The following is a 14,825-nucleotide window of genomic DNA, read 5'->3' as shown; positions in this document are numbered from 1 at the left end:
CATCCGAGTAGGGGCAGTGTGGGAGGTGTTGGATGAGAGCGAGAGGGAAAAGGATACAAGGTAGTGGTCGGAGACTTGGAGGGGAGTTGCAATGAGGTTAGTGGAAGAACAGCATCTAGTAAAGATGAGGTCGAGCGTATTGCCTGCCTTGTGAGTAGGGGGGGAAGGTGAGAGGGTGAGGTCAAAGGAGGAGAGAAATAGAAAGAAGGAGGCAGAGAGGAATGAGTCAAATTTAAAGTGTTCTGATTCTTTAACCTTCTCCAGAAGTGTCCACTTGTTCACTCCCCCTCATGTATAAGGGCACAAGGCGAGACCCAAATGCAGACACAGGAGGCAGACGGTAGAGCTCCGATATTTACTAGAACAAAGGGAGTGGGCAAAGTCAGGTCGGCGATAGCCGAGAGTTCATAAACCAGGTCAGTCCAAACAGTACCAGGCGATAGGCAGTCTCGAGGTCAGGCCAGGCAGGGGTCAGAAACCAGATCCAAGTCCAAAAACAGTGCAAGGGGATAGGCAGGCTGGTAGTCAGAACAGGCAGAGTGGTCAGGCAGGCTGGTAGTCAGAACAGGCAGAGTGGTCAGGCAGGCTGGTAGTCAGAACAGGCAGAGTGGTAAGGCAGGCTGGTAGTCAGAACAGGCAGAGTGGTCAGGCAGGCTGGTAGTCAGAACAGGCAGAGTGGTCAGGCAGGCTGGTAGTCAGAACAGGCAGAGTGGTCAGGCAGGCTGGTAGTCAGAACAGGCAGAGTGGTCAGGCAGGCTGGTAGTCAGAACAGGCAGAGTGGTCAGGCAGGCGGGTTCGGAGTCAGGACAGGAAAGGGTCGAAACCAGGAGGACTAGTAACAAACAGAGACTGGAGAAAAATTGGAGCAAGGAAAACCGCTGGTTGACTTGGCAAACAAGAAGAAGCTGGCACAGAGAGACAGGTAACACAGGGATATATACACCGGGGATAATAAGCGACACCTGGAGAGGGTGGAGACAATCACAAGGACAGATGAACCAGGTCAGGGTGTGACTTCATGCATTTAAAATGAAGGGACTGGTGCAAGTATGGCTGGATGGAGTTTCCACCATATTTCTTAGACCAGTCCATTCCTTTTAAACCCATGAGGAGGGGCATACCAGTCCACACTTTGGGTGAATGGTAGAGAATCAAAACGTAGTCATTGATTTTACTACCGAAGCAGACTGGAGTCAAACAAAAACCCCTCATTACCCGTCCAATCCCCTTGTTATTTCGACTCCTACCATTTGGACTCAATAAGCCTGGAAAGAGGAATACGACACAAATGTAATAATTTAAGCACTTTGGCCACCTTTTTTTGGAGAGCATGCCTCCAAAAATGAACACTCATCCAAAAATAGCGAGGTGGCCCAGTTGTGTTTGCATTTTACAGATTGTGATGCAATCCACTTTCCAATGCTTAATCTGCTTGTGAATTTAAATCCGCAATCCGCAGTTGAATCAAAACGGAGGGTACTCCCTGCCTCAGTTTTGGTAAAAAGCTGAGGGATGGGGCTAGAGAAATGTAACCACTCTCAAATTCAAAAACAGAGCTATGGATGCAAGGACTATGACATAGAAATGATAATTGTATGCATGTTTTGAGGCTATAATTGTAGTGTTTGTTTACATTTACTTGGATTACAAAAATTGGAGTAAAACAAGCCACATTCTGGATTCTGATTGAACTAAGCTCATATTCTTCAAGATTCAATTGGTACATTGATTTTGCAACTGCAGACTGCCCTCCTCAGGAGACAGTAACAAGGCCAAAGGGTATGAGAAGGAATCAAAAACAGGCCTGCTGTCTCCACTCTTTACTTTCCACAAAATGTATGCGCTCACTACTGTAAATCGCTCTGGGTAGAGTCTGCTAGATGACTAAAATGCTAAATGTAGGTAGGGCAGTGTGTGAAAGAGAGGGTCTGGAGAGGAGAAGAGAGGAGAGAGACTGCCAGGCCTGAAAACAAAGACCCGCCTTTGGAGCGCGTCATGCAGGCCGGAGCATTTGACAACAACCCAGCACATTGAGTAATTAGCCAATCATTTCTTACATGTGGCTGTCTCTCTGACGTCAATACCGTACCTTCCGAGATTTGTCTTCCCCCCCGTTGCAACTTTCATTGCGTAACACTGCTTTTGGCAGCTGCTCTGTGCATGGGTGTTACATGGGTTCAGGGCGGTGGGCGGTGGAGGGGGGGTTTAAATGGATGTGCCATAATGCGTAGCCTAGATTTGCAGGTTATTTGCCCGGTGGAAGCGGAGACAATAAAACAAATATGATCCATAAATGATCTTGTGTGTCAGGATGGCAGCACTGAAAAGCAAGTCTGGGTTGACTTTGCTCTATTGCTTTCAAGCTTTGGCGCTGATTTCATGTAAACCAGGAAGGGGGATTATCAGCAATCACTCTCACTCACTCAGGTTTTAGGAGGAGTTTGCAGAGGATTTACTTTCCCATCTGACGCCGCGTTGATTGCTGCGTTATCATTATTGTTATGTGCCTTGTGTATGCAGGCCTATGTGTATGTGTGCGGTCCTGTTTTTACACTGCTTGGGATGAAAGGCGACGGCATGGCAGTGAAAGATTGTCGACGTGATTAATGGCACCGTTTCAAAAATAGAACATACGCTATCATCATATGAACGTGAGTGTACCCGAACACTGTTTACATACTCCCTGAGTGGTCCGTGTGTAACCACGTTTCAAAACCACGGGGGTCCAAAACGTTGCTTTTGTCAAAACATACATATGTTTACTAAGCAATGAGTCAGTGTCCTGTGTTGATTCGGTATCATATGTATCCGCACTCTGTAAAAGTTGCAGAAGAATGATTGCCAGTGTGGGAATCTCTGATTTAGGCATGTGTGTTTGCTCTCCCTTGTCTATATGTGCCCAGAGCAGGGTTGGCTGGGTTTCTGCTTGAGCCCCGTGGGTGGATGTGTGGATGCATCGATACCATGCCGTCTGATGTCAACACGCTTTTTAGACCCTTTAATCCACTCGTGTGACGAGACAAAAGTCCTCCAGGTCAAGATTGTCATTTGGCACTTCTTAGGAAGCAGGCCACCAGAAACCAGATCGGGTGGTTTTTAACAGTCCAATGGCAATGTCAATATTGAGGACCAATTTGGTCATTGTGCGTCACAGGAACTTGACGTTAAAAGAGACATTTCGGGGAACACAAACATGTCTTAGATCTTCTCCTGAGGTGCAATGATAAAAAAGGTTGGCTGAAATCCACCCTCTATCAGTCGGAGAAGACTGAACTCACCCAATTCCTTAAAACAAACAATAATGTGCAAACCTTATTACTCCTCCCAAAGCCGCCTCATATCGCTGAACTCCGCGAGGAGAGGGGAATGTGGAAATGATAGAGCTGTCATGATGAGCTCTCTGGAAAGCAGACCATAGCCACGTTACTATCACGGAGTTGTTTTAATTATACGATTTGCTCTATGAAACAGAGCCTTTCCTCACTGGAGGAGAACTCAAAATGGTAATTAGGCAGATATAATTTGACAAGTGCTGGTGTTATAAAACACAGGGTAGGAGACCACTTGAATTTGCTCATATTTTAATGTCATCTCAGAATAGGAATTCTCGCTAAGATGTTCACATTATGGTGATGATGAGGACTCGGACATAAGACTACAGTGCAAAATGGTCTCAGCTAGGCTCTCAATAACAAGGCTCTCAAGTTGGTTCTCGATTAGTCGTGCCACAAAAAGCATCTTAGTTCACCCCATCCATGAAATTGTATTCATTGTGATCTACAAAACAAAAACGGAACCTAAATCCGCACTCCAACTCATGAGACACATGATACGTACATCTCCAGTTGACTATGTATGTGCTATTCGGGAGCTTAGGGAGAGACTGTGCTCACCCATTCAGGCTAAACTTTCCCTCTTTCCTCAAAGGGTCACGAAGCTAAAGGGATATTGATTTGTGCCCCCGATCACAGCCGCAGTTCAAAGAGCCATTCAACAAGGCCGTAGCAACACGGCATCCTGACACATTATGTGGTATTTTGAGCCATTTTGTCTTTTCAAAGAGCCGTCAAAGCCGTATTAAATGCCCTGAGCCGGCACCAAAGACACACACACACACACACACCCAGGCTCGAACGAAACAAAAGGAACATCTCGCTTCCACCACCAATTCCCTTCCCCTAAATACAATTAAAATCAACAGGCTTTCTTGCGTGCTCCGGAATCTATGCTCCATAGGGCCCAGAATAGCTTGTTTGTTTACCACAATCCCATTGACACAAGGAGCTTGATCGTAGCAGGCTCCGATGCTCAGGCTAACCTTCTTTCTCCCAGAGAAGAGTTCAGTCCTGCTTTCCCAGGGTACAGAGAGAGAGAGAGCCTGGGCGTGACAGCGCCTAGACTGGAGGTGGTGACCTTCCTAATGGGACAACTCTGGGAGGAGGATTTGATAGTCGGATATAACAGGACAGGAGAGAGAGGGGGACCAGAAGTAAAGACCAGAAACATGCACTCACATAGAAACAAACAGAAATACACACACACACACACCCATAAACACCAATTGGTACAGTCACGCATGCAACAATTTGTCTTACATTCCCCTCAGAGCCTGCGGTTTTAGACCCGGTATGACTGCTTCCCCACTCACGCCGGTGACGTCAACGGGGACCGAACTGAGAGGCCCCGGCGTAAGCCGAGGATGATAACTTGCATAGGTCATCACCGTTGTCATTTTTTCAAGGCATTACTTAGTTCAACAAGGGTATTGATCCTCCATGGATGTAATACTGTGGTGAAATGATGCTGGTGAAATGATTTTACAGATTAGATCATTCCCTTGGTGTTTTTGGGGGGCGGAGCATGGCTTTGGATTGCTCTAAACCATTCTACTAGGAATTCCCATGGACCCTTTTGACCAACACAATGTAAATGCATTAATATTAACCCTTTAGAACCCACAGCGGCCATCAACGGCCTTGTTTTTCTAACAATGATACAGTGTCTGTGTCAATATCGCAAAATGAACATATTCGCGTGGCTGTTGTCATCAACTAGACACCGGGCATGCTGTCATTTGACTTTATTTCACTCAAAATGATGACAGATACTGACTTTCCACTGTGAAAGAGGCTATATCTACAGCATGTTGGTCGGTGATACGGTTTCGGGCACGTCCTTGCACTTTGAAAAGCGATGATGTCGAGGTGAGTGAAATAAGTAAACAGCCGGTATATGTTTTGGTGTATTCGATGTTTGATGCTGTGAAACTTGGGCAATAGCTCTGACTAGCAAGTCCTGTCATGACTAATTGGTTGATACAGGCGAGCACATCAGCGGTGGAGCAGGAGTTCAAATGAATGCTCTCTGTCTCATGGAAATAGTTGCCGTGTTTAGCTGTGTACATACAGCAGTCAGCTAACTAGTTGGCTGTTTTGTCTGCTTTCTACTGATGTAATTCATATGGAAACGGCCCAAGCTGCTTGCTTTAACTCGATAGCTGTCTAGCTCGTCTGTCAGGCAAGAAGAGTAGTGTGTGGCGGTAAATTTAGACTGCGCTTGCGAAGCGTCAACCTCGGCTGTCACTTTCACAAGCTAGCCATACAGACAACCGGCTAACTAGCCACCGAAATTGAGATGAGAGCAATTTGTGTTTATCTGTCGGGCTTAGGTCATGGTTTTTCATGTTTGCAAGGTACAGATATGCATAGGCTATACAGTGCATTCAGAAAGTATACAGACCCCTTGACTTTTTCCCACATTTTGTTACATTACAGCCTTATTAAAAAAAGAAAAAGGAAATATCATATTCACATAAGTACTCAGACCCTTTACTCAGTACTTTGTTGAAGTACATTTGGCAGTGATTGCAGCCTCTAGTCTTCTTGGCTATGACGCTACAAGCTTGGCACACCTGTATTTGGGGAGTTTCTCCCATTCTTCTATGCAGATCCTCTCAAGTTCTGTCAGGTTGGATGGGGAGTGTCGCTGCAAAACTGATTTGTTTAACACGTTTTTGGTTACTACATCAATCCATATGTGTTACGTCATATTTTTGATGTCTTCACTATTATTCTACAATGTAGAAAATAGCAAAAAATAAAGAAAAACCCTGGAATGAGTAGGTGTGTCCAAAATTTGACTGATACCGTACATATGCAAACCATGAACTGAGAAACAATCTGGCCACTAAGGGCTTCATAAAATGATTTTGATTGATTGAAAGTGCTGTATACATGATGATGCTGTGTGTGTTTTAGAGAGAGCGAGAGAGAGAGAGCGAGAGAGAGAGAGCGAGAGAGAGAGAGCGAGAGAGAGAGAGCGAGAGAGAGAGAGCGAGAGAGAGAGAGCGAGAGAGAGAGAGCGAGAGTGCGAGAGCGCTAGAGCGAGAGCGCTAGAGCGAGAGAGAGCGAGAGTGAGGAGGCGTGTAACTATCACACAATTTATTATGGAAACCCCTAAGAGTTGATTATTAGGAAGAGAGTAGCTGTGTTCGAATACTTATACTAACCACACTAACCATACTATTTGTGACGTAAATCGAGTTTGTAGTATGCTTATTGGTCATAGTATGGATATAGTTAGTATGCCAAAAGTTCCCAGGTGTTGTACTACATTTTCGAAAATACGAAGTATACAAGCAGTGGACATTATTTAGGTCCTTTTAGGGCCCATAATGCAATTCTTCAGAAAACAAAAATTCATATATGAAGAAAATGGCTGGAGATATGCAGCCGAAGTCTGACGAAAGCATACACAAATTAATTGCTTTAACTAACTATGACACATCTTAAAAAATGTTGAGCAATGTTATTAAGTAATGACTTTTCAAATACGTTACTTAGGCTGACAAATTGTTAGCTACGCTAGCCTTACGAACCACATAGCATATCATTACAGCAGTTGCTTGTATGTTCCAGTATGTTACCTAGCTACCTAACGTTAGTTGGCTACTAATACCTCGAACTTGCCAGTATATTAACTATACCCTATCAAACTAACTACTCAATGTTTATATACTTGATTATTAACATCACTCTTAGCTTAGCTAAGTTGTATTGTTGCTGTGCATCCTTAATGGACATTGTTAATGAAGTTGTAAGATGTCTAGCTAGTAATTTCTTATCCTAACAAGCTAGCAAGAAGTTGCACAATTCAACTTCCGGTAGACAGGCAAAGCGCTAGTACACTCAACTGAAAGGATACGGGTCATTTACAGTATACTAAAATGAACTAATACTACATAGTATGTATCACAGCGCATGCTCATTAAGTATGTAGTATACAGTATGTTAGAAAGAGATGAAGGAAGAGAGAGACAGGGTGAGAGGGTGAGAGAGATGATGTTCCTGTATCCTATTTATCCCTCCCTCTGTTAAATCCAATCAAAACAAATGTTACCGGTGAAATACACATATTTAGATGTTATTCCAGGTTTAGCGAAATGCTTGTGTTCCTAGCTCCAACGGTGCAGTAATATCTCACAATTCACAACAATGCACACAAATCTAAAAGTAAACAAATGGAATTAAGAAATATATAAATATTAGGACGAGCAATGTCAGAGTGGCATTGACTAAAATACAGTAGAATAGAATACAGTATATACACATGAAATGAGTAAAGCTGTATGTTAACATTATTAAAAAGAGAATAGTGATGCATTATTAAAGTGACCAGTGATTCCATATATATGTATATAGGGCAGCAGCCTCTAAGGTGCAGGGTAGAGTAACCGGGTGGTAGCTGGCTAGTGATGGCTGTTTAACAGTCTGATGGCCTTGAGATAGAAGCTGTTTTTCAGTCTCTCGGTCCCAGCTTTGATGCACCTGTACTGACCTCGCCTTCTGGATGATAGCGGGGTGAACAGGCAGTGGCTCGGGTGGTTGGTGTCCTTGATTAACTTTTTGGCCTTCCTGTGACATCGTGGCTGTAGGTCTTACATGTCGTGGAGGACAGGCTGTGTGCCCCAAGTGATGTGTTGGGCAGACCGCTCCACCCTCTGGAAAGCCCTGCGGTTGCGGGCGGTGAGGTTGCCATACTGGGTGGTGATACAGCCTGACAGGATGCTCTCAATTGTGCATCTGTAAAAGTTTGTGAGGGTCTTAGGGGCCAAGACAAATTTCTTCAGTCTCCTGTGGTTGAAGAGGCACTGTTGTGCATTCTTCAACACACTGTCTAAGTGTGGATGGACCATTTCAGATCGTCAATAAAGGGTACGCAGAGGAACTTGAAGCTTTCCACTTTTTCCACTGCAGTCCCGTCAAAGTGGATAGGGAGAGTGCTCCCTCTGCTTTTTCCTGAAGTCCACGATCAGCGTTTTGTTGACATTGAGGGAGAGGTTATTTTACTGGCAACACTCCACCAGGGCCCTCACCTCCTCCCTGTAGGCTGTCTCGTCATTGTTGGTAATCAGGCCTACTATGGTTGTTTTCGTCTGCAAACTTGATGATTGAGTTGGAGGTGTGTGTGACCATGCAGTCATGGGTGAACAGGGACTACAGGAGGGGGCTGAATATGCACCCTTGTGGTGCCCCTGTGTTGAGGATCAGCAAAGTGGACGTGATGTTTCCTACCTTCACCACCTGGGATGGCCCGACAGGAAGTCCAGAACCCAGTTGCACAGGGTGGGGTTCAGACTCAGGGCCCAGAGCTTGATGATGAGCTTGGAGGGTACTATGGTGTTGAAGGCTGATCTGTAGTCAATGAATAGCATTCTTACATAGGTATTGCTCTTGACCAGGTGGGACAGGGCAGTGTGCTGTGCAATGGCGATTGTATCGTCTGTGGATCTATTTGGGAGGTAAGCACATTGAAGTGGGTCTAGGATGTCAGGTAAGGTAGAGGTGATATGGTCCTGAACTAGCCATGATGACAGAAGTGAATGCCATGGGGCTATAGTAATTTAGGTCAGATACCTTTGCTTTCATGGGTACAGGAACAATGGTGGACATCTTGAAGGAAGTGTGGACAGCAGACTGGGATAGGGAGAGATTTAATATGTCCGTAAAAACTCCAGCCAGCTGTTACTCACCTGCTCTGAGGACGCGGCTAGGGAAGCCGTCTGGGCCGGCAGCCTTGTGAGGGTTAACAAAATGAAATGTCTTACTCACGTCAGCCATGGAATATGAGAGCCCACAGTCCTTGGGAGCCGGCCGCGTCGTTCGCACTGTGTTATCCTCAAAGCGGGCGAAGAAGGTGTTTACCTCATCTGGGAGCAAGACGACGGTGTCCACGACGTGGCTGGTTTTCCCTTTGTTATCCGTGATCGTCTGTAGACCCTGCCATCTGACATCTGAGGCATTGAATTGCGACTCCACTTTGTCTCTGTACTAACGCTTTGCCTATTTGATTTCCTTACAGAGGGAATAGCTACACTGTTTGTATTCAATCATATTCCCAGTCACCTTGCCATGGTTAAATGCGGTGGTTCGCGGTTTCAGTTTAGCGTGAATGCTGCCATTTAGCCACAGTTGAATAGGTTTTAATAGTCACAGTGGGAACAACATCCCTTATACACTTCCTGATGAACTCTACCTGGAACATATCCCAGTCTGCGTGATCAAAACAATCTTGAAGCATGGATTCCAATTGGTCAGACCAGCGTTGAATAGACCTTAGCATGGGTACTTCCTGTTTGAATTTCTGCCTATAGGAAGGAAGGAGCAAAATGGGGTTGTGATCTTATTTGCCAAAGGGAGGGCGGGGGAGGGCCTTGTAGGCATCCCGGGGAGAGAGAATAGCAGTAGTTGAGTGTTTTCCCAGCGCGAGTACTATAGTCAATATTACTTCGGTAACGTTTCCTCAAATTTGCTTTGTTAAAATCCCCAGCTACAATAAATACGGCCTCAGGATACGTGGTTTCCAGTTTGCAGAAAGTCCAGTGTAGTTCCTTGAGGGCCGTCGTGGTATTGGCTTGAGGGGGAATAGACTGGGGCAAAAAGTATTTAGTCAGCCACAAATTGTGCAAGTTCTACCACTTAAAAAGATGAGAGGCCTGTAATTTTAATCATAGGTTCACTTCAACTATGACAGACAAAATGAGAAAAGAAATCCAGAAAATCACGTTGTAGGATTTTTAATTAATTTATTTGCAAATTATAAGTATAATATAATATACTTGGAACATTTTGATTGAGCAATTTAGTCAAATGTACTAAAATGTAAATACTCTAGGGTGTTGTGTTAATCGTTTTTGATAGTGTCTTCACACAATGGAAGACAACATTTGTGTTATTCCTATTGACATGAATGTGGTGCTCTTTAAAACTAACTTGTAATTGTCATTTGTTCTTTGATCTATGTCTGTTTGAAATGTGTGAGAAAATGAGCTTTATCTTGAACATTCTCAGTAATCTATTTGTATTTTGTATTTATTAAGGATCACCATTAGCTACTCCCGAGGCAGCAGCTACTCTTCCTGGGGCCAGCAACATTTTAAAAACCTTACAATACATTCATTACAGAATTCACAACACACTAAAGGGGCTAAAGGGTTAAAACATGCAAATGACGCACAAACTCAAACCAATCGCAACAGAGGGGTAAACTACAAAGCAGGATCAATGACTTAAGAGGTGGTCTGTTGTGTACAGTCGACAGCTGCTATATCGTGGAGGGTCATCGAGATGTGTAGTACTTAGGTACGGGATACTGGGCTGAAGAGGGGCACTCTATTAGAGCGGTAAGTATGGTCAGATCAGTGAGAAGGAGGCTCAACAATTGCCCTCTGAGCAGGTTTGTGAGTGTGTGCTTTTGTTTGGGAGTCTATGTGTGTGTCTGAGTGAGTGAGTGAGTGAGTGAGTGAGTGAGTGAGTGAGTGAGTGAGTGAGTGAGTGAGTGAGTGAGTGAGTGAGTGAGTGAGAGAGAGAGAGAGAGAGAGAGAGAGAGAGAGAGAGAGAGAGAGAGAGAGAGAGAGAGAGAGAGAGAGAGAGAGAGAGAGAGAGAGAGAGAGAGAGAGAGAGAGAGAGAGAGAGAGAGAGAGAGAGAGAGAGAGAGAGAGAGAGAGAGAGAGAGAGAGAGAGAGAGAGAGAGAGAGAGAGAGAGAGAGAGAGAGAGAGAGAGAGAAATCCTTGTGTGTCTATAAATAGCTGCATTTCACCCGCCACTGCTCCAGCAACCGGGGCAGCTCTCAGCAAGCCCTCTCTCGTTCACTCTCTCCCATTCTGCCCCGCTTCTATCTCCAGTCAGTCTACACTTAAACCTTTCAGGCCTGGTCTGCTCTCACAGGAAGGGGCTCTACCACCACAGTGAAGTTGCTATAGGTTCATCAAGAAGGAGGGGTCTGGGACGAAGAGGGGATGGCCACAGGGATGGTTTCGTGGCTATGGTTGGTAGCCAATGGGGTGGTTAATAAGGTAGTTAGCGATGGAGTGTCGCTAGCTCTGTCTGTGGCCCTGGGGGTCAGGTGGTCCATTCTCATCAGGTTAAATTGTAGTGTGTGTGGTGGTGGTGGGGGGGGGGGTAAACATGGTAGAAGAACATGTTGCGTGTTGCCAGTTCTAGTATCTATCTCAATTTGACCAAAAACAGTGATGTGTGTGTGTAGTCAGAGCTAAAAACATGTCAACACATGCATGTGAATGTAATTGGGGAAAAAGTGAGCAAGAGAGACAAAGAGAAATGAACTCAAACAACTACATTTCCCCTTCAGTCGAGTCATTCATCAACCCACTGCTTGAGTACCCTCCCAGACACCAGTGTTGAGAACCCCCCCAGACACCAGTGTTGGCACGAGGTTAGTGGACCCACGGTCTCCCCAAAGTGACGTTTCTCATTAGCCGGTACCACGTCCGCTAGAGCAACCCCCGTTAGCTCATTTATTTAGCTAGGGTCTAACATGAGACTGTGGGCGGTTGACAAACCCCCCCTCGCGTGGCTCAAGTCTGACGTGTTGCCTCATTGTACAATATGTAAACATTTAAAATGTTTCTCCTTGGACACGTTCTGCTAGTATCTGCCCATTTCACTCTGTCAAAATATTTTCTCTTATTTTGTGCCAACTGGACACAACCCAGCTGTGTATGACTTCACACCATGTCGGTCAAGAGAAGTCAAGTTTCTCCGTTTCTCTGGGTTACTGTAGTTGCTCTTATTTCAGAACTGCCTGAGATCAGCTAAGATGTCTCCCTTTTTTACTTTGTCTATGCAAAAGTGCACATTATGCCAAAGACAGTGACATGACTGCATCTCTATGTTTATGAATGACGGCCCAAGTCCCGGGAAATTGGGGGGGGGGGGGGGGGGGTTGTTCTCTAGCTAAACGGGACTTGTAAAGCCATTTTTCTATCTCAGGTGAAACTATTCCCGACAACCCTATTGATTTGCACCAGTGGTTGTGAGAAGACAAAATGTCCACTGGACATAATTCTGAACTTGTCCAAAAAAGTCCCTGAATGACCTTGGGGGGGAAAAACAAGCCATTAGATCAGGTATATCTAAACATACCATGAGGGGAGCACAAGATGTAGACTATATGCAAACTTCCTACTAAGAATTCAGCATTAGGCGTCAACAATCCAAACCCCTGAATCCTTGCTTCTCTGAACTTGGAGGCGCTGTTCGCTGCTCTCTTTTACTGCTAAGCAGGTAAAACTTAGCATGTGGCATCTTTATAACGTCCTCTTCTGGTTTGCAAATCGTTTTTCTGGTTGGGAAGATCTTGTTTGGTTGAGAAGACGTCATAAAGACCATTTCAATCTGTTTCTGTCTGCTGGGAACCATGGCAACAAGTCAAAAGGCAGTTCCAGAAAAACGTAGCCTTGGGGATGGTAGCTGAGCAATGAGCATCATCGCTGACGTCCGAGGTGGCCTGTTTGTTTGTTTGGATGATGCACGTCCCAGATTAAAATACGTCACAATCCATGGGAGAGATGATAAGAGATAATCTGGTAAAGAGCAACAATAACCGAGGCTGAACCAGCTGTCTTACGCAGATTGACAGAGGGAAGGCCTGAGCGAAGAGCTGACCCCAGGCTGAACTCAGGGCAGTATATTACCGGCAGGACAGGCAGAGACTTGGGCAGCTAAAATGTGTCAGTGCTCAATGTGGACTAATCCAAAGGCTTGGCCAAATGGGGTCAGGGTCCTGAAATGGTCCCCCGGTTCAGTCACTGTGACTACACTTGTCATAAAAAGGCCTGGTTTTCTTTACGCTGGCAGGGAACTGATTGATTATTGCCACGGATTGGCCAATGCACTAAAATACATAGTCATGGATTTAAAGATGTGTAAGTCTTTTTAGGCTATATAATTATATGCTACAGAACTGGAAGAATATATAGAAAGACCATATGACATGAAAACCCTTTCACATCCTCATGGCACACCAAAAGGCCTTCATCAGCTTAGGGCTCATATCATGCAGTACCACGGTTAGTTAAGTGGATCAGAACGAGGCTTAGTGGCAGTACTCTCATTAACATTGTCCCTCTCTGGCATCTCACCATCAGGTAACACTAATGGGGCTTGGAGATCACTTTAACAAGAGAGAGCGAGTGAGAGAGAGAGAGTATTGTTTTGTCAAACTTTTGTGAGTGCAATGTTAACGGTTCATTTCTGATGATCTATTTCACTTGCTTTGGTAATGTAAACATTTGTTTCCCATGCCAATAAAGCCCTTTGAATTCAAAGGTCACAAGACAACAGTGGCGCTCCCATGGACAAAGGGCATCCGCTGAAGTGGGTCCTGATTTGCACTTTTCGCACCAAAGTACGTTCATCTCTAGGAGACAGAACGCGTCTCCTTCCTGAGCGGTATGACGGCTGCATGGTCCCATGGTGTTTATACTTGCATACTATTGTTTGTACAGATGAACGCGGTACCTCAGGCTCTCATGGATGAACCAGACATGTGGAGGTCTACAATTTCTTTTCTGAGGTCTTGGCTGATTTCTTTTGAGTGATGATGTCAAGCAAAGAGGCACTGAGTTTGTAGGAAGGCCTTGAAATACATCCACAGGTACACCTCCACAATTGACTCAAATGATGTCAATTAGCCAATAAGAAGCTTCTAAAGCCATGACATAATTTTCTTGAATTTTCCAAGCTGTTTAAAGGCACAGTCAACTCAGTGTATGTAAACTTCTGATCCACTGGAATTGTGATACAGTGAATTATAAGTGAAATAATCTGCCTGTAAACAGTTGTTGTGCACAAAGTAGTCATGCACAAAGTAGATGTCCCAACCGACTTGCCAAAACTATAGTTTGTTAACAATAAATGTATGGAGAGGTTGAAAAACGGGTTTTAATGACTCCAACCTAAGTGTATGTAAACTTCCGACTTCAACTGTGTATACACACACATGAAAATCATGCTTTTGATTGCACTGGGACTTTAATTGTAAACTTCACTTTTGGCAAAGCAGTGCTTTGAGTTTTCGCTAAATTCATTAAAAAGACAATATGCCTGCTTGTTTTATCCTCCAAAGAGATTAGCTGACTGGAATATTATGGAAAACTGTGGGAGGGACAATTACTAAGCAGTATAATCTCAACTCCACAGTCAGCTCCATTGTTCTCCAAAGGACGCAAGTATGGCCCCCAGAGGTTTTGTTTAGTGTGGTCCCACTCGTATTATGACTTCATATGCATCTTTCTATCAAGGATTTTTTTCCCACAGCAGAGGATATATGAGAACCAAAATATTTTCGTGATGTTGAAATGCATCGACTCAAGATATGAGGGAACGCTATTTTTTATCCCTCAAGCAAATAGATTGATAAATGTTAAGAAACTAAACGTGAGGCATCCAGAAAAGTTATTATGCCCCCAAAAAATAGCACCAAAATAAGGCTCAACGTTCAATTCCGGAAGTCACCTCCTTGC

The sequence above is a fragment of the Oncorhynchus gorbuscha genome, linkage group LG09 (assembly GCF_021184085.1).
Source record: "Oncorhynchus gorbuscha isolate QuinsamMale2020 ecotype Even-year linkage group LG09, OgorEven_v1.0, whole genome shotgun sequence".
NCBI classification, from domain to species: Eukaryota; Metazoa; Chordata; class Actinopteri; order Salmoniformes; family Salmonidae; genus Oncorhynchus; species Oncorhynchus gorbuscha.
The sequence above is the reverse complement of the archived record's forward strand: the minus strand, read 5'-3'. Positions refer to the sequence as shown.